Source organism: Equus przewalskii, chromosome 2 (assembly GCF_037783145.1).
Source record: "Equus przewalskii isolate Varuska chromosome 2, EquPr2, whole genome shotgun sequence".
In the NCBI taxonomy this organism is placed as follows: Eukaryota; Metazoa; Chordata; class Mammalia; order Perissodactyla; family Equidae; genus Equus; species Equus przewalskii.
This window is the reverse complement of record NC_091832.1, coordinates 44,696,650-44,724,118: the sequence shown is the minus strand read 5'-3', so window position 1 is coordinate 44,724,118 and position 27,469 is coordinate 44,696,650.

Genomic DNA, 27,469 nt, shown 5'->3' with positions numbered 1-27,469 from the left:
GAATTGGTATTAATTCTTCTTTAAACATTTGGCAGAATTCTCCACTGAAAACTTCTGGGCCTGCAGATAACATTTTTTGGCATTTTTAAAGTATAAATTCAATTTCCTTAATAGTTACAGAGCTATTCAAATTATCTATTTCATCTTGGGTGAGTTGTAGTAGTTTGTATGTTTCGAGGAAGCAGTCCATTTTTCCTTAGTTATCAAATTTATGTGCACACAGCTGTTCGCACTTATTCCCTGATTGTCCTGTCGACGTCTGTGGGTCCTGTAGTGATTTCCCCTGTTTCACCCCCCATTATGCTTTTGAGCCCATCCTCTAAGCTTTTTATGTCATCTATTGCATTTATCAGTCTAAAATGTCCACTTGATTCCTCTTTATATCTTCTATTCCCTTTCTGGGACTTCCTATTTCTTCAGTGAGACTTTCTGCTTTTACATTTGTTTCAAGAGTATCCATAATTAAGGGGCTGGCCCGTGGCACAGCGGTTAAGTTTGCACACTCCACTTTGGCAGCCTGGGGTTCACCAGTTCAGGTCCCAGGTGTGAACCTAAGCACTACTTATCAAGCCATGCTCTGGCGGCATCCTACATATAAAATAGAGGAAGATGAGCACAGATGTTAGCTCAGGGCCAATCTTTCTCAGCAAAAAAGAGGAAGATTGGTGGTGGATGTTAGCTCAGGGCTAATCTTCCTCAGAAAAAAAGTAGTGTCCATAATTGCTCATGAAGCATTTTTAGCATGGCTGCTTTAAAATCTTTGTCGGATAATTCTAACATCTTTGACATCTCAGTGTTGATATTTATTGACTGTAATTTTTCGTTCAGTCTGAGATGTTCCTGGTTCTCAGTATGAGGAGTAATTTTTTTTACTGAAACCTAGACATGTTATATTATGTTGAGACTCTGTTTTAGATGGCTTTCTCTGGCACAACTCCAGCAGTGGAAGCAGGAGAGCGGCTCTGCTTCTTTGCTAATAGGTGGAGGTTCCCCAGTCTGCCTCCACTGACACCTGATTGGGGCAGGGGGCTTATCATTACTGACAGGCGGGGGCTGGAGTTCCAGCTCCCCAAGTGGTCTCTGCTGACACCACACTTAGGGTGGCCTCATTACCATTTCGTGATGATGAAAGTCCAGACTCTTCATCAGACCTCCTCTGATGCTGCTCCAGAGAGGAGAGGAAGGGGCAATTCGCCACTTCTAGGTGGAGGTAGTAGTCCAGGCTCCCCATGTTGTCCTCACTGACCACACAGGAAAGGGAGACCTTATTCCTTGCTGGCAGGATGAAAGTTCTCTGCTCGGCCTTCTCTGACACCACCCTGGTGGGTGTTTGGGGGCATGTATTCTATGGACTTCTAAGGCATCACTCTTCAAAGCAAACGAGTCTCCCCAGTTTCTTCTCTCTTGCCTCCAATCAATATGGTGGCATTGTGTTTTCCTGGGTCAGTCGTGAGATTTGAACAATGACAGATGGACATTCCTTGTGCAAATGAGGTGCCTGCCTATCCTTCCTGCTGGTGTCAGTGTCTGAAAGGCCCGGAGGGTCTTGATACAGAGATCTCATTCTAAGGATGCAATGATTCTGGCCTAAAGATTCAAGAGAAAACACCGTAGAGAGAGGAGTTGCTCTATGTCTGTGCTGTGAAACCACAAGCAGTGACTGTAACATGAGAAACAGAGAGCTCATTTTTGTTCCCATTTTCCTTCATACTCTGAGTAAGAATTGCATTTGTGGTCTTCATCAGCGAAGCAGAGCATCCTTCCAGAGTCACCGGAAGCCAGGATCACAGACTACGCAGTGGATGATGCAGCACCGCGAGTAATATTGTAACCAGCATTAAATACATGGTATCAGGGGACTGCAGAGTTGAGTTTCACAGTTTTCTGGGTTGTTTTTGTTTTTGTTTTCCTATATTGCTTCAGTACAAACAGGCTCCAAAGCTCCAGGGCTCTCTGAGTCATGAATGTAGCTGCCTTTTTCTCATGGCAGGAGAGATGAGATAAACCAAGAACAGTGCATTTAACAATAAAGAAGAGGAGGTTTCTGGACCTGAGCAGGAAGAGATGCTGCCTGGACACTAGGAAGAATCTTCACGTTTATTGAACAATGGACAAATACATAAGCTCTTCCTTCAACTTATTAGTCTAAATCTACACCGATAAATCACTGTACCTCGCATAGGCCCATGCATTTTGCAGTACATTTTAAAATGGGCAAACTTGTCCTGGAATGTAACAACCCTGGGATGACCGTGGACACTGGTCAGAGCTGGGGGCAAGTGGAGGAAGGAGTAGAAAGGGCTTTCCTGCTGGAAATTTCCAGACGCATCCTGAGTGCCAAGAACTGAAGGGTGGGGCTGGTTCCCAGCTCTCTCCAAAAGCCAGTGATGGGGCTTTAAGAAAGCCAGGCAGATCTCAGCATAACCGCCTCCCTTGGAGGGTCCTCCCCGGCCCCTGCCTAAACTAGGTCTTTTTGATATGGAAGCATTGACCTCAGTGTGCTCCTGGAGGACCCCAGGGACATTTTGGGTCTCCTGGAATTAGTGTCAGCTCAGAGCCAGAGTCCAGTAGTCCCTGAAAGGCCCGACTATTTCCCTTCCCATGATGCAGTCTCCCTGGTAAAAGGCCGTAGGGCCCTCTGGGGAAGGCTGGGAGAAAAGTTAACGATAGAAGTTTTTGGCCACGTGGTGGGTCCTTCCTCAGGGGGACCTGGACTCTTCATCCAGGGCCTCTGGGTCTGTGAACCAACTCAAGTCTGGGAGTTGATGGGGGCCGAGACTCTGTGACTCTGCCTGCCCTCAGGTGACCGGGCCAGCCCCTCCCCTCCAAGGATTGTCTTCCTCCCGCTGTCCTGGGAACCACAGAAAGAGGCACAGGCGTCCCACAGGGGCAGCTGGGCAGAAACAGACCCTGCCCAGCTGAGGCGGGAAGGAGGCCAGCGGTCCCCCTTCTGAACTGGATGAAGATGAAAATACAAAATGGCAGGAAAGCTGCGTCAGAGGAGTCGGCTCGGACTGAGGGCTCCCTCCCTCTCCATCCCGAGTCTCGGCTTTGGGGCCCTTTGTGGAAGGATCGGGCCGGTCAGGGGACACTTCCCAGCCCAAGAATGGAGACTCGGAGCTGACCATACCCAGTGAGCAGGAGCAGGAGGAGGCGGCCATGCCTCAGGTCCTCAGGGGATCCTGGCTCCTCCACATCTCACCCGGTCCTCCCACAGAGGAGGTTCGGGGGGGCGGGGAGAACAGGGGTTCCCTCCCCAGGAGGCCAGGAGGGCTATGGATGGTGCGCTGTGCCCATGCCCGCAGCAAAGCCCACTGGCCTCTGCCCTGGCTGAGCGCCACCTGCCTGGCTCACTGCGACTTGGGCACCGTCCGCCTCTGCCTCTGTTGAGAGTGTCTGCTCACAGGGGATGAGGCGGCGATTGTCTTATTAGCTCCATCTCTTTGCATTATAAATGTGCATTTTACAAAAGTCAGGAAACAAAGGAAAAAAACACTGATCATTTTATTGGCCAAACACAAACATAAAGGACCATAAGCTGCAGGATAGAAAGCTTAGAGCACAAAAGAAAGAGGAAAAACCAGAGAGGGTGTGGGGCTCAAGGCAAATGCGGTCCGCTTCCAGCTCTCAACACCCCTCTTCCCTGCCTCCTGGGGCCACTGCTCCATGCCTTTGCCTCTGACCCCCTCACGCCCACCCCCAGCCCCTGGCATCCACTGATCTACTTTCTATCCGTATGGATTTGCCTGTTCTGGACATTTCCTACGGATGCAATCAGACAGGAGGTGGTCTTCTGTGATTAACTGCATCATCTCTCCACCTCAACACAGGTAGACGGCACACTCTGTCTACCATAAGGACACCCGTCTCTTTTTGTTCTTTCGTTGTTATAAAGTCTACCATCCTTCCGTGGGCGAATCCAATACTCGGCCGCATCCAGAATCGTGTAGCTAATAAACGCAGAGCCAGCTGGAGACCTTCAGCGGGACTGGCCGTCCAAAGTCAAGGCCGGTCCCTCCACGGCACAGTTTCTCCACCTCGGCACTCGACACTGGGGGTGAAAGCACTTTGTGGGGAGCTGTCTCGCACAGTGAGGGTTGTTTCCAGCATCCGTAGCCTCCACCCACAGAGGCAGTGGGCGAGAGCGCTCTGTAGTGGGCAGCAGGGCACAGCGCAGGGAGCACGGCTCTGGGCTCAGACCGCCTGGGTGGCATCCTCACTCTGCCCCTTACCTGCTGAGTGGCCTGGGCGTGCTGCACAGTCTCCTTCTTTCCACCTGTAAAATGGGCCTCCGCCTCCCGGGGGTGTCGTGAGAGCTGGGTGTGAAGAGGAATAGAACGCACTTGGCAAAGCTTCCAGCTCACACTCAGGGCTCCCCAAAGTTCAGCTCACCCCCATCATCCGTTTCATCTGAGGGGCCCGCCTTTCCAACCAGGCACCTGCCTAGAAGTAGAGGAAAATGGGCAACCACAGCCTCAGACGCTTGGCGAGGCCCCTGCCAGCCCCGGGAGCCCAGGGCTCCTGACCGGGCCCTCGCCACCGGAAACAGCATCTACAGGCCGAGGCCCCGCCTGCTCCGCTGAGCCATCCTCTGACAGGGGGGCCGGATCCTTTCAGCACAAGTCAGTTCTATCAGAGGAAGACGTTTCCCCGGCAGTGGGACAGCTGCAACATTTAACGAGCCACGTCCCCCCTGGGAGCCCACCTCTAGGACTAGTTCCAGCCACATATGTTTTCGTTTTTTCAAAAGGCAAATAAATGGGTCAGAAGCCAACAAGGGGCACCGGAAGCTCCTCTGGAGGATAAGTTCCGAAGGATGAAGTTAGAAGCTGAATTAAGGAAGATTTAATGAGTTAGAAAGGGATCAGAAACAGGACAAACCCAGGGCGTAAATCACAGATTGATCATGGTAAAGGCAAGGCTTGCTAAGGCATGAATCAATAGCCCTGGGCTGACTCGCATCCATCTGCCTCCCTAAAGGGTTTCCAGAAATCTGGGGCTGAAATGGCAGAGGGGGCAGGAGGCTGGAGGAAGAAGAGAGTCGCCATCAGCCAGGAGATGACAGAGGCGTCCCCGAAGACAAGGGAACGCTGTCGGCTGTCCCGCCGTCCCCTGGAGCTCGTCTCCCCCAAAGGCGCTGGGCGGGAGCTCCGGGCGGGAGCTCTGGGCAGGAGGAGCCCACTCCATCTTTCATTCTGCTTAGGGGGCCCCCCTCCTCTGTGCTGGCCCAGTCCTGGCAATGACGGGCGCCATCTCTAGCCCTCAGTCCCGCTGAGGTCGGGGATGTAAGTTAGCAGTGCCAGCAGGACGCCCACCTGGGCCCTTGGGTTCAAGTCTCTCCCTCCTCCCAGGACCCTGTACCACCCCCGCCCCTCCCCAGGGAAGCCTTCCCACCAGCCGTGCTGGGAAGTACAACACATGGATGTGCCAGTTGCAGGCAGGGAGCCCTCCACCGTGTCAGCCCCCTCTCAGCCCTGCTCTCACAGCCTTCCCCCTCCAGGAAAGGGCCTGGTTACCTTGCGAGCATGACGGGAGCAGAGGTTTGTAGGGCCAACCCAGCTCCTCTTTCGACACTGACCACTTCTGGGTAGTCAGCCCCACACCTGCCACCCCTACCCACTCCAGGCTGGAAGTGCCTGAGCATTGGTGCCCCGGGACCAGCTCCCTCAACGCTTGGCTGATGCGTTCATTTGCTTGGACTGCTGTAACAAAGTCCCACAATCTGGGGGCTTAAAAGAATGGAAATTTATTCTTTCGCAGGTCTGCGGGCCAGAAATCCAAAGTCAAGGTGTCGTCAGGGCCGTGCTCCCTCCGAAGGCTCTGGGGGAGCATCCTTCCTGCCTCTTCCAGCTCCTGGTGGCTGCAGTCATCCTCAGCTAGCGTCCGCATCACTCCATGTCTGCCTCGGTCCTCACAGCGCCTCTTCCTTCTTCCCTCTGTGTCTCCTCCTCATCTTTTGGGGACACCAGCCATTGGATTAGGGTCCACCCTAACCCAGCACGACCCCGTCTTAACTTGATGACATCTGCAAGGCCCTATTTCCAAACAAGGTCACACACACAGGTACTGGGTTAGGACTTCAGCAGATCTCTGGGGAACACCAGTCAAGCCTTCGCAGCTGGGGGAGCTCTGAGGTGCAGCCTGGAGCATGAGGACCATGGACCAGCAGCATCGGCCTCATCAGGGAATGTGTTAGATGCAGAGCCCAGGCCACCCCAGACCTGCCGGGCAGGGTCTGCTCCTGACAAGATCCAGGGCCCGGGTACTCTTCCACACTGCTGTACAGAGGTCCCCAGGGGGACCTACTGCAATGGCCTCAACCCTGCCCCTTCCCAGCCCTGGCATGTCCCCTCCCCTGAGACACATCCTGGGGTCTGATTCCCCATCAATCGCTCACACTCACTTCCCTGTCTCAGTGTCTACTTCAGGGGGTCCCACCCAAGACAGCGGTCGAGGGCCCAGAGATCCTGATCCTTTCTAGAAACCATGGCCCACAGTCACCAGCTCACCCAGAACGCAAACATTCAGGCCATTAACCCACCACACCCAGGCAGGCGGTGGATGGAAGAGAGGCCAAGAGAAGGGGCCGGTTCTGGGATGCTTCCTTCAGCCCACAGCACTGGGCGAGCTGACGGCCTCCGGGCACAGATGCAGGGGCTTGGGGAGAGGAGAGGTGGAGTGAGGGACAAGGGCTTGGCATTGGCTCCTGGAGAGCAACCCACCTCCTTGCCAGCGTCGCCCTACTGCCTGCCTCTCCACAGTCTCTGCGTGGGCCAGCGCTGCCTCCAGGGCCCTCCCTGGACCTCACAGGGGATTAAGAGAGGGAGGGTCCCTAGCGTTGGACGGAAGCAGAAGAAGTAGCCTCCCCAGACGCCCCAGGCCCCCGCTGATGGACCAGGCCCCACCCGATTTTCTGCGGGATATTTTGGGAGATGGGAGGACCTGTGCCAACTGCGGCTTTGATGCCCTCCAGGCCAAGGAGCAGGTGCAGCCGCTTCTCATCTCCAAGCTGCTCGGCGTTCACCACCTGGAGACGAGAATCCGGACTCGTTTGCTGTCTTCAAAACACATCTCCGGTCTCTTTTAAAATTTCCCAAAGAACAGGCTGACCTGCGTGTTACAGGACCGTCTCTGTTCCCATCAAACAAGAAAATCACTTCTGGCGGGGAACAAGCTGTCCAAAGGCTCCTCACAGAAGGGTTCTGTGGGAGCTGACCTCACGGCGGTCCAGCCCTTTTCAGACTCTCAGAAGGCTCAGGGAAACTGTTCCGGGAATGTTCTTAAATGCCCGGAGATGCAGTGCTGCTGCAGCACCCACGGCCTGGCTGTGGGATGTCCGGTCCCACCACACGACACCACGGGAGGGCAGCTTGACCCCCGCAAATTCCCAAGAGCGAGGGATCCAGGGCTCAGGCACGTCTGGTGCAGACGCACAAACCCCAAAGGACGAAAGGGAGTGGAGCTCAACTCCCTAGAGCCAGCATGAGTTTAATTCAACACTCACTCATTTGGTGCCTTTGATGGGGCCTGGGAGGCGGGGTTCACACGTGGGCTCAGGGGTCGGGGTGCTGGGCTTGGATCCCAGCTCAGATCCTCCTGAGCCACAAGGATCCCCCTCGGTGGGTTATGTGACCTCTCGGTCTCGGTCTTTTCTAGTCTGAAAGCAGGAATAGTAAGAATATCTACCGCTTAGGGTCATTGTGAGAATCGGAATTCATGACATGCATGATGTGCTTAGAACAGCATCTGGGAACAATAATGAAACCCCACACAAACGGGCTGGGCCGGAAAGGGGGTGCATTGGTTCCCACAATTGGGACATCCAAAGGGTGAGACCAGCCTTGAGGATTCCAAAGATGCCACCACGTCTGTGTGTGTGTGCCTGCACACATGCATGGGCACGTGCCTTCTCTCGGTCTCTCTCCCTCCCTCCCTCTCTCAGCTCCCCAGTCCTCCGTGTTGCCTTCACTTCCAGGCGGGCTTTCCCCACGTGGCAGCAGGATGGCCACCAGCAGACCAGGAGGTCCTGGCATTTACTGTCTTATGGCTGGTGATGGGAGGATGGGGGGCAGGGACCTCTTTCCCCATTATTCCAGCAAAAATCCCAAGAGCAAATCTGATTGGCCCTGCCTGGGTCATGTGCCCACCCCTGAGCCACTCACCACGGCTGAGGGAGGGAGCTCTGAAATTGGGCAGTGGAGGGCACATCATGCATGCTGGACTGATAGAAAGTTATCAGTTTCCACTGCAGTGTCGCTCAGTAAATTTTTGTAAACATTAGTTGTTTTTTTGTTAGGACACAGAGGGTGAGGGGGGAGCATTTTCTGTGTGCAGCCCCCCAGCCAGGCACTCCCTCACCATCGCAGCCCCCAGCACAGAGCTCCCCAGAGGCCAGGGATGGTGCCCAGCCTGCCTCACCAGCCCTATCAGAGCTCTGCTCCCCTCCCCTCTCCTGGTGCTGTGAGCTCTGTCAACAAGCTTCCAGGGGCTTCCCGGCCCAGCTCAGCCATCTGCCGTCCCTGCCCTCAGCTGGTACATGTCCTCACCCACCCTACCCTGGCCCTGCCTGGGAACTGTCTCCTCTGAACATCAGAATCAGCTGCTGGGCGGTCAGGGGCTGGTTGGTGTGGCCCGGGCCCTGAGCTCTGAGCAGAGGCTTCGGGCGGAGGGGACAGGACAGGGCAAATTGCTCACTGCTCGCAGAAACGGGCCTTGGGGCGCTTCCCACGGGCAGCAGAGCCCTGGCTGCTCGCCACCCCTGCCTGGAAGCAGCATCGGAGCCCAGGCACAGAAGAGCCAGGGAGCTCCTGGGAGAACCTGGTCCTAGGCCGAGGGTCCTGCTCGCAGGACAGGCAAGGGACAGAGGAGGACAGCAGGGATGTCACAGGAGGAACACGGATCTCTCTGCCAACAGCACCAGCCCCTCCACCAGACACTCCACCAGCTCTGGGGGTCCACGGCCCACAGTTCCCTAGGACCGGAAGCTGGCTCCAAGTCACACTCACGCACGAACTGGAACTCTCTGGCCTGCGGTGTTAGCCTCCGTCAAGGGGTGATGATGAGGTCGCTGACCCTCACCGAGCTGGCCACGGGAAGCCTTCTGAACGCACAAGCACATTTACCTCTGCTGAATGGCTGTTACCCCTGCCTCCTCACACCAGGAGGTTAAGCAAGGAGCCCGAAGCCCCATAGCCAGCAGATCAAGGGTGGAATTCAGCCCAGCCCTCTGACCCCAGAGCCCCTGCCCTGGCTACTGTCCACCGCCCAGGGCAGCCCAAGAAGGCAGCCAATGGGGCTGGGTGACCAACAGCTCTGTCCGTGCAGAGGAGAGAGAAGCCAGCACCCCAAGTGAAGGAAGACTGCCAGTCGGATGGGATGTGGACCGCCCAGGCCAGCATCCTCCCTGGGGGACAGAAAGGGCCACTCAGTGCAGCCCTGAGGAGCCCAGAAGAAGAACTGGAGGCCAAGGGTGTGGCAGTGTCTCCACGGGCATTTAAAAGACCCCCGGCACATTCAGAGGGTTCCTAACCAGCACGGGGTCCTGCACCCCAGTTTATCCAGAATTCCATGTCTCTGTCTAGGGCCTTTTCTGAGCAAGAGTCCCCAAGGGGTCCATGATGCCCCCCTCCTCAAGTTAAGAGCCAGCCCTGTCTGAGATGATGGACATGGCACCTTCTACTGCTGCCCCACTTCCCTGAGGGGCACTGGGACCCCCAGGCCATGCTCAACCTGAGGCTTGATGACTTTTGCTGGGGCACCTGCTCGCCTCCCATGAGATCAGCACGACCACACTCTGCACTTGGCAGATGGGGAAACTAAGGCTGAGAGAGGAGAGGGGCGAGGCCAAGGCCACCAGATTCTAAGTGAGAGAAGGATCTGGTTCAGCTCAGTTTTGCCCAGCTGACTGTCTAACCACTGAGCCGCATGGCCCCGGGTGCTCAGTGACTCGGCCGGGACTCCCTCTTTCACAGTGGCCCCGGCAGAGTGACGAGCGTGCCTCAGGCTGTCTCCTGTGAGGGTTCAGGAGGAAGGAGACGAGCGGCCACCTGTCCCTTTCATGTGCCATCTCTCTTCCGCACATCAGTCACAGAAAGCAGAGGAGCTCGCCGTCAGCGTGAATGCACCAGTGAAGCTGTGTGGAAACGGCCTTGCCTGCGTCCCCCCCTTGCTGGCCCTTAGCCCTGCCAGGCGACAAGCCACTCCAGGGATGTGAGACTCACTCTTGACGGGCAGTACGTAGCCTCAGGTTTCAAAAAGGGTGTCTGGCGTCAGATCTGTGAATTGTTTAACAGGATTAATCTGACTCGCAAGCACTCTGCTGCTGCTTTGTTCCTGGTGAGACGAGCGCTGGGAGGAAGGAGCAGAGGCAGGCTCGAAATCCAAGGAGCCCGGCTCCTGCGCGTCCCCTGGGAGCTCCCACCACCAGAGCATGGGCCTGTCGTGTTTGTTACTGAGACGCTGTCAGGGCCCTGGGGGCCACTGGAAGAGAGCCGGACCACTCTGGTGTGGCCAGCGGGGACCGAGAACCCCGGCTTCCCCCGCAAGGTCGCAGTCATTCAGGATCTCGGCAGGCTGCCCCTGCATCCCCACGCCTGCCCGCCTTACCGCCAGCCCTGGCCCATTCAGGTTTGTCCAGAAAGCCCAAGACCCAAGATCCACTGGAGCTGCAAGAAAACCCCTGGTTCTGCTTCAAGCCTCGGATGCCACAGTCAATGTCAGAACCAGATGGTCTGGGTCAAGGGACCTGGGTCCAGAGAGAGAGGTGACGTGGTGGTGTATACATTGAGGGCATGAGGTAGAGGGGAGATCCAGATGGCCTGGGCTCATATCCCAGCTCTGCCACTTTCTAGTGGACAGCAGTCAAGCACCTTAACCTCTCTGGGCCTCAGTTTCATCATCTGTAAAGTGGGGAGCTGATGCTGAGAATGGGACCTGCATCCCAGCGGCCGATGTGAAGGTTAGACCAGTGGGTACATGTCCAGCACTCAGGACAGTGCCTGCCCCAGGAAGCACACTGCACGCGCTGGCTGATGCTATTACACTATAGCTCTTACATTACATTAAAGATTAAATTATTATATACCATATAATTTTAATATAAATTATGTTATTACATTGTAATTATTATATCATGTATAATTATTATAATTTGCTTTATTTTAGTATAAAGGATTCTAGCATAATCATTTATAGACGTGGACTCAATTATAGTGTAATTGCTGTTATATTATAATTATAATATGGAATAATACTATTATTACCATGCGACAGGCAGTGGACTGAACTCCTTCCACGAATCTGTATCTCGTCTAGTCCTCCCAATGGTCCTCTGACGTTGAAAACATTCAGCCACTGTGCAGATGAAGAGCTGAGACTCCCAAAGTTCACGCGATCTGTCCGTGGCCCCACAGCCACTGTCAGCAGAATAGACGCCAGATCCAGGCCATCGGACTCCAGGGTGACTTGACTTAACCCGACCCCTCCACACAGGCTTGAAGCTCAGACGCCCATTGAGCCAGCCAGGCAACTTAAATGACTGGCCAAAAGTTAGATGACAAACAGCAAGGGACACACGGGCTTGGCATTGGAGAAGCTATAGGGAGCAGTAGTGATTGGGGCAAACTGGAGCAGGCGTCCAGCTTAAAGGGGGCAACTGCTTCTCAGACCCAGGTGATTAAGACCATGGGGAGTATGGGCCTAGTGTGGCCAGACCTTTCTGTTTTTCAAAAGAAATATGTACTTTTATTTAATTTTTAAAATCTGACAAATTATTCAAAAATTTTTAGACACAGAATGACCCAAAATATATATATATATATATAGAAAAGCCCTCCAGACTCAGCATGCAGCCCCCCAGCCTGGGGTCCCTGAAGTAGTAGAGATGACCAGAGGACCCAAATCTCCCGCAGGCCCATGTCCAGGACACGTGGTTCCATCCCCCTGTCCTCCCCGGGGCCATGTCCCTGCAGGAAGCCCGATTTTTCTGGCAGAAGGAAGCAGGCTGCCGACCTGGGTGGGGGCCAGGGCTCACCGCGCAGCTGTATGCCCCACAGCATGCTCCCCTGAGCCGCCCACCAGAGCAGCAGCTGCTCATGGCCCACGGCTCAGCACCGCCCCCGCTGACCACGAGAGCCAACGAAGGAAGAGCAGGCGCCCACCCAAGGGCGGGGTGCCTGGAGGCGAGCTCATCTGCCTGGGACCTGGGGTCTGCTCAGTGCGTCTCGGTTAAATTGAAGCTCGGAGCTCTGGAAGCCTTACAGGGGCCTGGTGGAAGCTTGAGGAAGTGGTTTCCACCACGGCCCCGCTCTGGAAGCCCTTAGCGCCAAGCGTCACGGTGTCGGGTCCACATCGTGGGCCTCCTCTGGCCCCTCACGGGCACAGCTGTGTCTCATGCATCAGGACACCACCAGCCCCACAGCCTGGCACCGGGGAGAAATGAAGGAACAGGAAGACCAAGGAGGCAAAGAGGAGCTGGCTGTACGGGCAGGAGGGGAGGAGAGTAAGACGTCTCCCAGCACAGCCGGCAAAGGCCTTGCAGAGGCCCTCAGCTCAGCAGCGCCACTGCCAGCTCCGAGAGAAACAGCACAGGGGCCTCCAGAGAAAGGACAGCCTGTGACACATAAGGGTCATTTCCCCCATGTGACTGTAGCTCGGAAAAGATGCCCCTGGCGGAGGACCTAAACCCCTCCCCCACCGGCCCTCTGGTTCAAGCCACAACTCCTGTCTTCCAAAACCACCTGGGACTTCCAAACCCACCCCCGGGTAAGCTAAACGCTTAGCTCAAGCCCTTGGCGAGAGAATTTCCTTGGGGGCAGGAAGGAAGCCACCGTGGATAGACCGGCAATGAAATTACCAGCTCTCTGTGTTCCAGAACAGAAGCAGAAAGGGGGTCAGACCCCCCACATTCTCTCCCCACTGAATTTAACAAGGGGAACGTGTCCTGCTCCAGTCAAAGAAGGCGAGAGCCGGTAGGATCCTGGTGCACGTGAGGCCCAGAACTTCCATCTCACAGCAGGGACGGAGGCCAGGGAGGGAAGGGCATTGTCCAGGGTCATACAGACATGCCACAGAGCACTCCTGGGGCCTGGCCACTCTGAGTCCTGGGCCACGGAGCAGGCTGGCCTGGACTGCAACTCCCGGGCCGCACAGGAAGTGGCCTGCACGCTCCCCAAAGAAGCGGACTGCACTCGGCAGGGGGCTCTTTGTGTGCCGGCCTCCATCACCTGCCACGAGGCCCCCATGGGATTGGAGGGACGCACTGCATCGTGCCACAGACCATGAAAACACTTTGAACATTTTACACTTTGAAGCTCCCTCTGACTTTAAACCCAGGCTGCAAAATATCTTTGCAGAAAAATAGCCTAGATTTGTCATGGCACATTGTGACACATTTCTATGGTCCCTTGATCCATCCCCAGGCTGACAATAGCTCCCTGGTTTCACTTTAAATAAGAACATTCACAACACAGACAAGAAGAATGGGGGGTAAAATGGGCAATTACTTTTTTAAAAAGTAACTTTCACAAATGTGAAGACAAATTCAGTCTACTGAGAATGGAGCCCGGTTTCCAGCCATGAGACAGATTCATAACCCAGCGGCCCTAACAGCTGTCGACAGGCCCCAACCTAAAAGGGAGAGAAGAGAATGAGGGTGAGGCGGCTGTGGAGCGGGTAATAGGATTCGGAGCCCTTAATTTGCAGGTCACTGGTTTTAATTTAGCCCAAATGCTCTGTCCCTGAGAGTTGCTACATCTGGCCGCTGAGGAAGAACCGGCAGGCCGGGGCCGTGGACGGGAGATGGGGCCCCAGGAGCTCATCTGGGCAGCTACTGCTCGGGAAGCCGTGGTGCAGGAGGACAGACACCAAGCGTCCCTCTGTGGGACTGGAAGTCAGGTCTGCAGCGGGGAAGCTGAGGGCAGGTCCCTGCTTCCCTCTCCAGTAGCTCTCTGTTACCTCCACTCCGAAATCAACCTAGCCCAGACTGGCTGCGATCCCAGCGCTTCCTCCCTTCTTAGGAAAAGCCGCTCCCTTGGCTCCTTGAGCACAGCCGTGTGGGATTCTCATGGCGGCTCCGTGGGCGGGCGCGCCTCTGCCCCAGTGCTCAGGGCTCCCAGAGCACCAAGGTTTGCCCCTGAAGGGGACGAGCCAGAACACAACCCAGGGGACCCCAGCTCCAGAGCGGGCGCTGCAGTCTGCTCAGGTGACCTCCCGCCGCCACGGCCCATCCACGCAGTTCAATCAATCGATGCCGTTCAACGTGCAGCTGGATGTCACTCTGCCGCAAAAAGACGCAGATTCTGGCACATGCTACAGTGAGGCTGAACGTCAAGGACGTTATGCTCAGTGAAATAAGCCAGTCACCAAAGGACAGGTCGTGTGTGACTCCACTCACACGAGGCCCCTGGAGGAGTCAAATCCATAGAGACAGAAAGTGGAATGGGGGTGCCAGGGGCTGGGGATGGGGGTGCAGAGTTAGTGTTTACTGGGGACAGAGTTTCAGTTGGGGAAGATGAAAAAGTTCTGGAAATGGATGGTGGTGACGTTTGCACCACAATGTGAATGGACTTAATACCACTGAGCTGCACACTTAAAAATGGTTAAAAAGGGGCCAGCCCAGTGGCACAGCAGTTAAGTGCACACGTTCTGCTTCGGCAGCCGGAGGTTCACCGGTTCGGATCCTGGGTGCAGACATGGCACCGCTTGGCAGGTCATGCTGTGGCAGGCATCCCACACATAAAAAGTAGAGGAGGATGGAGATGGATATTAGCTCAGGGCCAGTCTTCCTCAGTAAAAAAAAAAAAAAAAAAAAAAGAGGAGGATTGGCAGCAGATGTTAGCTCAGGGTTAATCTTCCTCAAAAAAAAAAATGGTTAAAAAGGTAAATTTGACGTCATATATATTTTACCACTGTCTTGGTCTATTCGGGCTGCTATAATAAAATACCACAGAGTGGGGGGCTTATAAACCACAGAAATTTATTTCTCACAGCTCTAGAGGCTGGAAGTCCAAGATGAGGGTGCCGACGCAGTGGGGTTCTGGTGAGAACCCTCTTCCGGGTAGCAGACTGCCACCTTCTCGTTGTGTCCTGACATGGTGGGAGGGGAGAGGGAGCTCTCTGGGGTCCCTTTTATAAGGGCACCAGTCCCATTCATGAGGGCTCCATCCTTAAGATCTAATCACCTCCCAGAGACCCCGCCTCTTAGTACCATCACCCTAGGGGGTAAGATTTCAACATATGAATTTGGGGGGACATTAATATTCAGAGCATAGCAACCACATACCAAAACACAGGTGCATCTCAGAGCCTAGACATGGCGCCCCACACTGTGCCCTCCGCTGCCTCCTTTCAGCCCTGTTGCTCAGTTCTTCATTAAACAACCATTTCTTAAGGACCTATTATATGCCGGGCGCTCTGCTGGGCACCAGGGCTGGAGATGAAATATGCTTTCTGCCCCAGAGAGACCTGAAGCCCGGTGAGGGGAGATGGGCCAGAAAACCCTCAGCCCCTCACTGTGTACGCGGGCACATGGCTGGGTACGGGGATGCCCGGGATGGGAGAGTGGCTGATGCCTGGCAAAGAGCATTGAGAGCCATGGGGCATCCTCCACCACAGGACGGGACTGCAGTGGACAAAGAAGGCTGGAGCACGCCACTGCTAATACAGAGCCATCGCCAGGGCCATGAACATTTCTTGCCATTTATCCCAGAAAGCTCTGGGGCCACGCTAGGAGTGACAGGTATGGCGAAGCTCACCTGTCTCTGCCCCACCAGGTAATCTGTCTTCATCTGGGTCTCCGTCCGAGTGAACGGGGCCTGTGCTCTGGGATGTGAAGGATGTGACGTTTGCTCGTTGCTTGCCCGGCCATTCCTCACGCGCCGTCTCCAGGAGGCAGGAAGAGAGATGGATGGCCCAGGCCTCTGGCTCCCCGCCCCAGACGGGAGCAGGGACGTGCACCCAAGTTTCACTTCCAACGTCATCCATCTCGACTTTATTATATCCTGACAATGTCCGTTTGAGGTCTTTGCCATTTCCCATACCGAGGCTGATTTTTCACTTTTGGCAACTTGTCGAATGTGCTTTCCGTTGAGTCGTTATTTCGTTTTGAAGCCCCTTGGTCTGGCTGTGATTGAAGGTGCTTAATAGAGTTGCTCAGGTCGTAGAGAGATTTCATATCTGACCATTGACAGCTTTAATCTTAAAAGAATCCATTAAGCGAGGCCAGCCACACCTCACAGCATGCCATCACCAAGTAAATACACTGAGTCACACCTCCGGTACTTTTCCAGATCGGCAGGACTTGCCCTCTGGGAGCGGCGAGCCCACTCTCACCAACCACCAGGAGAAACGAGGCTGGTTCCCCGGCACCGACAGCCAGGCTCTCCGGTGAGGAAGTTTTTACTTTTAAAAACTGCCCACGGCAAGGATGCACTTTCATATGAACACGAGTTTTGATGAACTCGGTCCAAGCAGACCCACCGAAGCAGATCCCAGGCTGCAGCCTGGACCTTCGAGGGTGGTTGAACGTCACACACAGCTTCGATGTTTCCATTAGGCAACTGGCACTGTGGATCTGCAGACTGCAGGGGTTCGGGTAGAGATAGGACCCAGTAGAGGACAGTCCAGACCATGGATAGTTGGCGAGCTGGCCATGAAGGACCTCTGACCTTCAGCACCTTGGGCTGGACAATCAGCTGTGGCTGGAGATCTCGAAAACGTTGTCCCATCAATACTGTCGCCCACAAGGCAGAGATCATTGCTCCCTCTGGGAGGTGCCCCTGATCCACAAGGGTCCCATTGACAGCCCACTCGTTCCACCTGGTCCCTCTCCTGGTTGCAGCCAACTGGACCAGAAGCGTGCATCTGACCCAACAGAAGGGATGTGATCTCCTCTTCTGGGAATGTTGAGTTGGAGCCAATGGAAGTTGCCTGTCCGGTGGCTGGTCTATAACCTGCACGCTCAGGTACCGGGGGCAGCCACGTGGGTGGCAGAGAAACCTGGGCCACAAAGACAGGGAAGAATGAAGAGGAGAAACAGAAAGGAAGAGAGAGATTGAGGCTGCCCTGCGTCCCTAAGACGTGCCCTGTGCTCGAGCAGCACAAGGGCTCTCCGTGCTGGGTCTGTGGCGCCCTCCCACTCCCGTGAGGTGGGGATGCGGGACTATCAAGACCAAACCCCTCCAACCACAGAAAACGCCCAGGGAGCCCAGTCCTCAGTTTCAACATGCAAAGTGCGTGAATTTCAAACATGCTTGCTGTAAATTCAAACAAATCGTCACTTAATCATCAACGTTAATGGCGTTAATGCAAAAACATCTTTAAAACAAGTAAGCAACCAACTTTGCCAGCCAACCCAGAGTCAGATAGAACCCGAATTCATGAATTTGCTAACGAGTACCCCAGAATGGACGTCAACGCCTGTTTGATCTTCAGCTCCCTCAAACGTGTCAAGAGTCCTTGAAGCTGCAAGATCCACACACGAGAGGAAGAAAGACCGGGCAGCCCGGACGGGCCTGGTGGGACTGAGGACACGGGCTTCCGTCCTTTAAGAATAAGATTTAACAACAAAACAAAAAAAACAGCAGAGAGAAGAAATTATTTAAACCTAAACTGAGAATCATCCCAAAAATAAATAAATAAATCCCCAGCCGAGTCTGGCGACTTCCACCTGCTAAACGAGACAGCAGAACTTCTATGGCGGTTAGATCTCTATTGCTGCGTAACAAATTAACACAAACTCAGTGGCTTAAAACAGAAGACTGCTGTCTCCCACATTTGAGGGTCAGGAGTCGGGGCACGGGGAGCTGGGTCCCCCACTCAGGGTCTCAGAGGCTGAAATCAAGGTGTCAGATGGCTGCGTGCTCATCTGGAGCACGGGGCCTCTTCCAGCCCCGTTCAGGCTGTTGGCAGAATCTAGTTCTAGTGCTCATAGGACTGAGGTCCCGTCACTCTTAATTCCTCCGGGCCACCCTCAGGCCCCAGCCACCTGGCCTTCTCACACGTGGCAATTTGCTTCTTCAAGGCAGGGAGGAGAAGGTTCAGCTTCAGGAAGGGCCTAGTCTCTTTCAAGGACTCACCTGATTAGGTCAGGCCCATCCAGGATAAACTCAAAGTCAACTGGTTTGGGACCTTAATTGCATCTTTAAAATCCCTTCGTCTTTGTTGCATAAGTGACTTAATCACTGAGCCTTGAGGAGGCCCTGAAGTCCTCATGGCCTTAGGTAAGACCTTTCTCTTCACTTCTTCCACGGAAAAAGCAAATAGGACTTCCTGTTTGTGGCCACCACCCACAGATCCTGTACGACTCGAGTGAGGATCCCTGACAGGCAGGGCAGCCCCTTCCCTGTGTGAGCGGCACCCCAGCCCCGCTGTGTGTGACCCGCACTCCTCGCAGAGGAGGCCGAGGCAGCGGTCCGCTCTGGGTGAGGACAAAGTTAGGGGGACGGCACAGTGAGGGAGGGGCCCAGTCAAGCCCCACTGCAAGCAGGGCCTGCCACTCTGTCCTCTCTGGGCGCCGAGTCCCACCCGTCAGCAGTCCAGACCTCCATATGTGACAACACGTGCCTGTAACCGGGGCTTTCTGCAGGCATCGAACGTGTGCACAGGAGCAACCATAGAGAGGCAGGGCTGTAACGTGCTCACAAAACAGTTTGCTCAACTTCCCTGCCTGCAGGTTTCGAGTCAGCCTGGATTCCGTCATTCCTGCAAAGGGAGGGATTGAGGCTGACTTCCTGGAGTCGGAGGCCGCAAGCAGGGTCTGAGATGGGGAGGGGCTGGGGACGGCTTCCAGGCAGTTTGGGCCACGTGTGGGCTGTCTGGGCTCCTGGAAGGCCCAGGAGTGGAGAAGCGTCCAGGAAGAGCCCGGTTTTCCGTTCCTGCGTCCGCCATTCCTCCTCCCGCTCTGGTGTCCTTGAACCTGAGGAGCAGGATCTGGTGACCTTTGCAGAAATTTCTCATCAGTCACAACTCCCTACATCAGCAGGAAGGAATCCCGTCACAGGGAGACTCTGCTCCTTGCACCCGCCTTCGGGAGGGTCATGGGTGGGACCACTGCACTGGGAGGAGCATCAGGCAGCCAGGCCTCCGGCCAGGACGAGACAGCAAGTGACCACTCGTCCAGACGGATGCCTCCTGAGAGCCCCCAGGCTCATCTTGCTTTTTAATACATTTCCTGATCTAATGAAGGTGAGGTGGGGACCAAGCTAAAAAAGCTCCAAGCCTTGATCAGCATCTCTGGCTTGCTGCTGCCCAAGCCACCAGCGCCCCCTCCCGTTTTCACACAGAGGCACGATGATGCTGGAACTCGCACCTGGAGGATGGAGACCCAGCCGTGACCTGCAGCTGAGGCCTCGGTCAGCAGAGGCAGGAGGGAGAGGCATGGGGAAGGGGCATTTCAAAAGGCCCAACCCCACACAGTGCTGGACATTTGTACATTAGAAACTCGTTCCTTGAAACAACCTGGTGTCTGTAGACTTACAAATGCACAACCAGATGTGGCACATCCACACCGTGGAATATTATTCAGCCAGGAACAGAGGTGAAATTCTGGCGTGTGCTGCAACATGGATGAACCCAGAAAACATTGTGCTGAGAGAAAGAAGCCAGACACAAACACTCACTCACTGTATGACTCTATATCTATGAATGTGCAGAACAGGCAGATCCACAGGGTCAGTCGGTGCCAGAGGCTGGGCGGGGCATTGGGGTGACTACTAATAGCTTCTGGTCTCCTTTGGGGTGAAGGACATGGTTGAGACGGTGCTGATGGTTGAACAACATGGTGAAAGTACTAAATGCCACTGAATCGTATACTTTAAAAAGCTTAATTTTGTGTTATGTGAATGCCACCTCAAGTGAATTTTTCTTAATTCATTTTTGTGCATGAAAGCCCCAGGTTTCCAAGATCCGCCTGTTTAATAACACTTCTAAACAAAATAATACATTTGTTCATTCATTTAAAAATATTTATTGAGCGACTGTTGTGTGCCAGGCACTCTTCCAGACGCTGAGGGACGTGGAAGGAAGGAGGAAAGTCCCCGCCCGCAGGAAAGGTACTCGTGGACACGAACGAGAGCATCGCAGGCCAGGCAGCTTCCCAGCCATCAGAGTGAGAGGCCCACGGGGCCTGACAGGTGACCAGGAGCTGGCAGAGAAGGTGCAGCCTGGAGCCGAGCGTCGAAGGGACATGAAGGGGCAGTGACAGGGCCCTGGAGGGAGAGCCGGGCAGCCAAGACACTGTGAATTCACTTTGCAAAGGTGGGGGAGGGGGTGCAGAGGGCAGGGAAAGGATTGTAAACCCCTAAGGCCAACGTTAACAGCTTTATTGAGATATAATTCACATAGCATACAATTCACGCATTTAAGTACACAGTTCTATGGGTCCTTTTTTTTAGTATAGTCACAGATATGTGTAACCATCATCACAGTCAATTTTAGAACATTTTCAACACCCCAAAAAGAAACCATTAGCTGTCACCCCCACTAGCCCCCTCCCCCCAGCCCCTGGCAACCGCTAATCTACCTTCTGGCTCCATGGACCCACCTGTTCTGGACTTTTCATAGACATGGAGTCACTCCCTGTGTGCCCTTTGTGTCTGGCTCCTGTCGCTCTGCACGGTGTTCTACAGTTTGTGCGTGTTGTAGCCTGTGTCAGCACTCCATTCCTTTCCTGGACGATCACCTTCCACGGCGTGGACAGACCACCCTGCGCTGATCCATTCGTCTACTGACAGACGGCTGAGTTGCTTCCGCCTTCTGGTGACTGTGAACAGCACAGCCGTGAACGCAGGTGCACACGTTTTGTGCGGACGTGTGTTCTCAGTTCTCCCGGGTGCGCCCCTAGGACTGGATCTGCTGGCTCTGCGCTTTCTACGTTCAATCGTCCTCACTTTCTTTCTAAAGACCCCCTCTTTGTGCTCTTGCCTTGGAATCTACATAAATGCAGTTGTCCCTATGTGTCTGTCCGGCTTTTCATCCCCAGCCTGGAAGATGGATTTGCATCACCTCGAGAGTTTGCTCAGCACGGTGGAGCCGAAACGTGGCTGTGAGCTGTGCACAGGTGGCGTGGGGTGGGGCCCAGCGCTGTTCCTCCACCCTCGGGCTTAGGGGCTTACACGGCCTCGGCACCTGTGTGTCTTCGTCTAGAGAACAGAGGAGGCAGACTCGTTGACGCTTCCATGGATGACATCTAACTAGGATGCTAAGAGCAGTGCCCGCCACACGACGGCTGTTTCTATTTTCGTTCAAGACTGTTACTTGAGAGGACCTTGGGAAGCATCACAAGGAGCCGGGCAGGTAAACTGAGTCATGAGGCCCTGAGATCTCAAATCCCAGACAGGCCTGTGTGTCGGACCAGTTTACTTGTTTGTTCCCCAAAAAGAATCTCAGAAAAGAGAGAGTCACAGTTGATCTGTAGACTCAACACCATCCGGATCAAAACCCCAGCAGACTTTACACAGAAACAGACACGCTGGTCCCAGAGTCCATCTGGAAACGCAAAGCAGCTTGATGGGTCCAGACAGCTTTGAAATAGAAAAACAAAGTTGGAGGGCGAATACTATTTTATTGCCAATTATTCTTCATTGAAGCTGTTAAGAAAGGAAAACAAGAGAGAGGGTCAGCTTGTATTCTGGTCTTTACAAAGGCTCTCAAAGGCAGAGTGTTATTCAGGAGCGACATGCTGTGCGAGGTGTGTTGAAATACAGTGGACAGAGGAAGCCACAGGGTCACAAGTGGGAGAGCTGGCCTGACAACCAGTTGTACTGTCGGAGCTGTGGGCCCTGGAGGTGCTTCTCTGATGAGCCGCTTTATCTGACGTCCTCCAGAAGATGGCTCAGGCGTTTCTTAGGAGCCAGGCACCGTGCTAAGGAGTCTATATACACAATCCTATTAAATTCTCACATCATCTATGAGGTGGTAGGTTCGGCTTTTGCCCCCATCTACAGATAAGGAAAGGCCAGCTCAGAGAGGATGAGTAACTTGCCCAAGGTCACACAGCTAGTAAGTGGCCAAGTTTGGTTTGAATTCTGGTTAACTGATACCATTAGCCATGATGTTATGCTGTCCTGCCAGGTGCCAGGCCTGGGACTGGGGACGTGTCCAGCTCTGCCAGACCCTCAGCAACCACACAGCAAGAACCCTTGACAGTGAAGTCAAGACACCAGCCACAGCAACTGTGGAAAACAGGATGAACTTAAAAATAGAACCACGACGTGATCCAGCAGTGCCGATTCCGGGTATCTATCCAAAGGAACTGAGATCAGGATCTCAGAGAGAGAGCTGTGCGCCCGTGTTTCCTGCAGCATTATTCACAAGAGCCAAGATGTGGGAACAACCTAAGTGTCTGTCAGTGGGTGAATGGAGAAAAATGTGGTGTATATACAATGGAATATCACTCAGCCCTGAGAAAGACCGTAATCCTGCCATTTGTGATGACACGGATGGACCTCTAGGGCGTTATGCAGAGTGAGATAAGTCAGACAGAGAAAGACAAATGCTGTACGATCTCACTTATATGTGGAGTCTGAAAAAGCTGAACTCAAGAGCAGCAGAGAGCAGAGCGCTGTTTCCCAGGGGCTGGGGGGAGGGGAAACAGGGGGCCTATTGGTCAAATTGTGCAACGTTCTGGTTACACGATGAACACGTTCTGAGGATCTAAGGCGCAGCATGGTGATTACAGCTAACAATGCTCTATTATAGATTTGAATGTTGCTAAAAGAGTAGATCTTAGATGTTCTCACCACAAAAAAGGAAATGGTAATTCTGTGACAGGATGGCGGTGTGAGCTGAGCCTGTGATGGCAATTATCTTGTAATATGTATGTTTCACATCGGCACGTTGCCCACCGTGACCTTACACAATGTTATATGTCGATTATGTCTCAGTAAAGCTGAAAAAAAGACAGCAGCCGCTTTGCCGAGTGGATGAATTTAGAAACAGCTTTTGGCTCCAATGACATAAGCGGAGGCTCTTGAGCCCCTCAAATCCTGTATCCGCCAGAAACGAGGGAGGAGCCTTACGTTCTGATCCCCCAAATCCCAATTATAAGGGGGTTCACTACTGCTTTCCTGTGAACCACAAAGCATCATTTGGGGAAAACGAGTTGCCCTGAAAGACCCCGAGTCAGCATGGCCTGGGGTGCTTACTGAGGTCACTGATAAAGTCACTGTTGCAGGAGGCGCACAGGTGCGGTCATACTCCTGGAGGAATGGCTCCCGGCGTGGGGGTTGGCTATGCTTGTAACAATCTCCTTAGAGGACGATAGTTAGTGGTCACTCTCCAGAGATCACATAGCTACACTCACAGGAAAAAGGAAAAAGAAATGACTCTTCTAGTTTTAGGCAAATAGATACGTGCAGCCTAGAATAATACTTTCCTCATCGTGCACGGGTTCAAGGCATCCTGTAACCTTTATCTTCTTCGTCCTCTCATCTAGTCCCAAGGCCATTAGTCAGAGCCCAGCCAGGCAGCATCTGCAGGGGCTGGAGGGGAAGTAACCCAGTGTGGGGGTGTTGGAGCCCCAGCAGGGTGAGGACAGGACAGGGGGTGGGTGGGAGCAGACAGTGTGGGGTGCTGGAGGCCAAGCAAAGTGGGCGGGAGTGGGCACAGGGGGTGCGAGGGAGACGGGGGTGATGGGAGATTGGTTACAACCCAGTTCCAGCCTGCAGGTTTGGACAAATAAATTATAGCATGTCCCTACTACGGGATATTATGGAGCCATTAAAATCGATGTTGTAGAAAAACATTTAATGACATGAAAAGATGCTCATGAAATATTAAGGGGGAAAAGCAAGTTACAAAGGACTGTCCCCGGTGATCCGAATGGTCCCTGTTCCGGTTCTCCACCCAAGCTGGTGCCGTTGGATTCTGCTCCTGGATGCTGTAGGCCAGGCCTTTCGCGAGAGCACAGCAGGGTCGCTCCTCTCTGCTCCAGGAGGTCGGGGGCCTCAGCTGGGATGGCACAGACGGTTGGGTGGAACTGAGGCTGGAGGCCTCATCCAAGACGGCGTCCTGGCGCCGGGACTGGGGTGGCTGAGGGACAAGCTCAGCCGAATGGTGAACCCGAGCACTTCCACGGTCCGTGCTGGTGGACTCCAGCGGGGCAGCCTTGGGCCGTGGGGCTTCTTACACGGCAGCCCAGGCTCCGAGGGCCGGTGTTGGGTTAACTGGGGGGACACCACCTGGCCTTTGGTGACCTCACCCCGGAAGTCACAGGCTCACTTTCACCATATTCATCCTACAAAACCTGCAAGGAAAAGGGCAGGGCGGCGACCGCGCCTCCTTGGAGGAGGGTCACAGCATCTGCAGCCGGGGTCAAAAAGCACCACATCGTCCCTCGAAAAAGGTAGGACGGCTCCAAATGTCAAGCAGCATGTCCCAAGACCGTGAGATTCTGGGCAGCTCCTTCCTCGGGCTTCCCTGTGCATTCTAAATATTCTCCGATGAGTATACGTTACCTCGTTAAACAGGAAAAAGGATGCGGAAACGTGAACTGAGGCCTTCGTCTCCCTCTTTCCACCGCCGGGCCTCCGCCTGCTCCAGCAGCACCAGCACCGTTCCTGCGGTGCTGTGGCCGAGGCTCTGGCCGGGAAGAGCAGGGGACCTGAGGGACTCCCCTCTCTCTGTGCCCCGCGGCATTTCCTCACGTGACAGCCTCCGGAGACTGGGTGGATCTTGTGGGGAGACCCTGTGCCGTTTTCACTGTCATCGCAGAGGTGAAACAGTGCTGGGTGAGTCAGAGCTCGAGGCACCAGGACAAGCAGAAAGAAGGCTCGGGGGGTGTTAGCCAAACCCCCTTTTCCAGAACCCTGTGGGTGTGGGAGGGGCAGCGCTCTGCAGACTGCGAGCTCTCGGAGGGCAGAGCTGGGCACCCCCCGGTGCTGGCGCCAACACCAGCAGCACAGAACCAGTGCTGGACATGCTTCTGAACAGCTGATGCGCTCAGTGGTGGCCCCACCAGGCCTTGCAGACAGACAGCTGCAGCCCCGATCCAGCCAGAGACAAAGGCTGTTTGGCCCACCCGACAGTTACCTTGTGTGTTTCTCACTTGAGGCCACATTTAAAAATCAGGAGATTATACAGAAAATCCCAGCCTCTGGGTTCTCTTGAGAAGCTGGCGATTTGGTGACACAGGCCCACCCTCCTGCAGGGCCACCATCAGGACTTGCTCCAGTCCCCTCAGCCCCACAATGCCATGCGGGCACTCACACCTGGCCAACATCACTCACCCACTTTACCTGCACAGCCCCCAGGACCTTGGCTTTGTGACCCGTGGCCGGCTTTGCGATCCAAGAGTCTCAGCAGTGAGAGAGGCCTCAGAAGGAGCCCGCGCCTTTCAGGATTACAGTGTGCCTGGCAGATGTTCATCCTGTCCTACTTAAATACTCCCAGGAATGGGGAGCTCACTCCATTAGTCAATTGTCCTTATTAGAACAATTTTCCCATTTTAGGCAGTTGTCCTTCTTAGAACAATTTTCCCATTCAAAGAAACGTACCTCCACATGGGTCAGATCATGCGTCTCCTTTGACTTAAGCCCACCAGGGCTTCCCTTCATGACCAGAATATGGCCCAAGACACTTACTGTGACGTACAAGGCCTGGCCCAGTCTGGCCTTGCCTAATTCTCCAGCCTCACCTTGTTCCACCGGTGTGTTAACGCCTCTTCCCAGCTTCTTGTACACCCCCTCTGGCTCTTCTGCCAACAGGCCCTTCCCCAGACACCCTCAGTGGTGGCTCCTTCGCACACATCCAGTCTCAGCTTGAACATCACCTCCTTGGATAGGCTTCTCCAGTCACCCAGCCTGAAGTCAATCCCTCCCACCTGCTATTCTTTCTCTTTCTAGCACTTAGCACCATGTGGACTTGTTGTACTTGGTTACTTGCTGGGTTATCTTCCTCCCCTACGAGGGTGTCAGCCCCATGAGGCAGGGACTGGTTTGCTTTGTCCGTTGTTGTCCTTAACACCAGGAACTGAGGTGCCTGTTCTAATAATTGGCATAATAGGTGCTTAATAAATATGTAAGTGATGGAGGATGGATGGGTAGATGGATGGATGGAAGATAGATGGCTGGATAGAGGATAGATGAATGGATGGATGGAGGATAGATGAATGCATGGATGGAGGATAGATGGCTGGATGGAGGATAGATGAATGGATGGATGGCTGGAGGATAGTTGGATGGATGGAGGATAGATGAATGGATGGAGGATAGATGAATGGATGGAGGATAGATGAATGGATGGAGGATAGATGAATAGATGGATGGATGGAGGCTAGTTGGATGCATGGAGGATAGATGAATGGATGGATGGATGGAGGATATTTGCATGCATGGAGGATAGATGAATGGATGGAGGATAGATGAATGGATGGAGGATAGATGAATGGATGGAGGATAGATGAATAGATGGATGGATGGAGGCTAGTTGGATGCATGGAGGATAGATGAATGGATGGATGGATGGAGGATAGTTGCATGCATGGAGGATAGATGAATGGATGGAGGATAGATGAATGGATGGAGGATAGATGAATAGATGGGTGGATGGAGGATAATTGGATGGATGGAGGATAGATGAATGGATGGGTGGATGGAGGATAGATGAATAGATGGATGGATGGAGGATAGATGAATGGATGGGTGGATGGAGGATAGATGGATGGATAGAGGCTAGTTGGATGCATGGAGGATAGATGGATGGATGGATGGATGGAGGATACTTGGATGCATGGAGGATAGATGAATGGATGGATGGATGGAGGATAGTTGGATGCATGGAGGATAGATGAATGGATGGAGGATAGATGAATGGATGGAGGATAGATGAATGGATGGGTGGAGGATAGATGGCTGGATGGAGGATAGATGAATAGATGGATGGATGGAGGATAGTTGGATGGATGGAGGATAGATGAATGGATGGGTGGATGGAGGATAATTGGATGGATGGAGGATAGATGAATGGATGGGTGGATGGAGGATAATTGGATGGATGGAGGATAGATGAATGGATGGGTGGATGGAGGATAGATGGATGGATGGAGGATAGATGAATGGATGGGTGGATGGAGGATAGATGGATGGAAGACAGATGAAAGTACCATTATTCATTAATTCACACTCTCATTCAGTGAATATTTCTAAGTGTCTGCTGGAGACAAAATTCCAATCCTATCAAAGGGATCTACATACACTTGGTTGGCCAGGACAGCCTTTCAGATACTGAAAGAGTCGCAATCACATCTTCCCTTAGTGTTTCCGCAGCTCTGAGGAACCAGCCCCCAGAGCAGTCGCTAGTGACCTGTGTCTCCTCTGACTCGTTCCCCTGGCCACTTTGTTTAGGCCACTGTGTAGGGCTGTAGGCTCCGCTAACTGTTGTCACTGTCAACAGGATTGCTCTCTAAAGCAGGCTTGTCAACTATCTGTGGAGGACACGTTTTTTATTTCCAATTTGTCGCAAACCAGTACTTTTG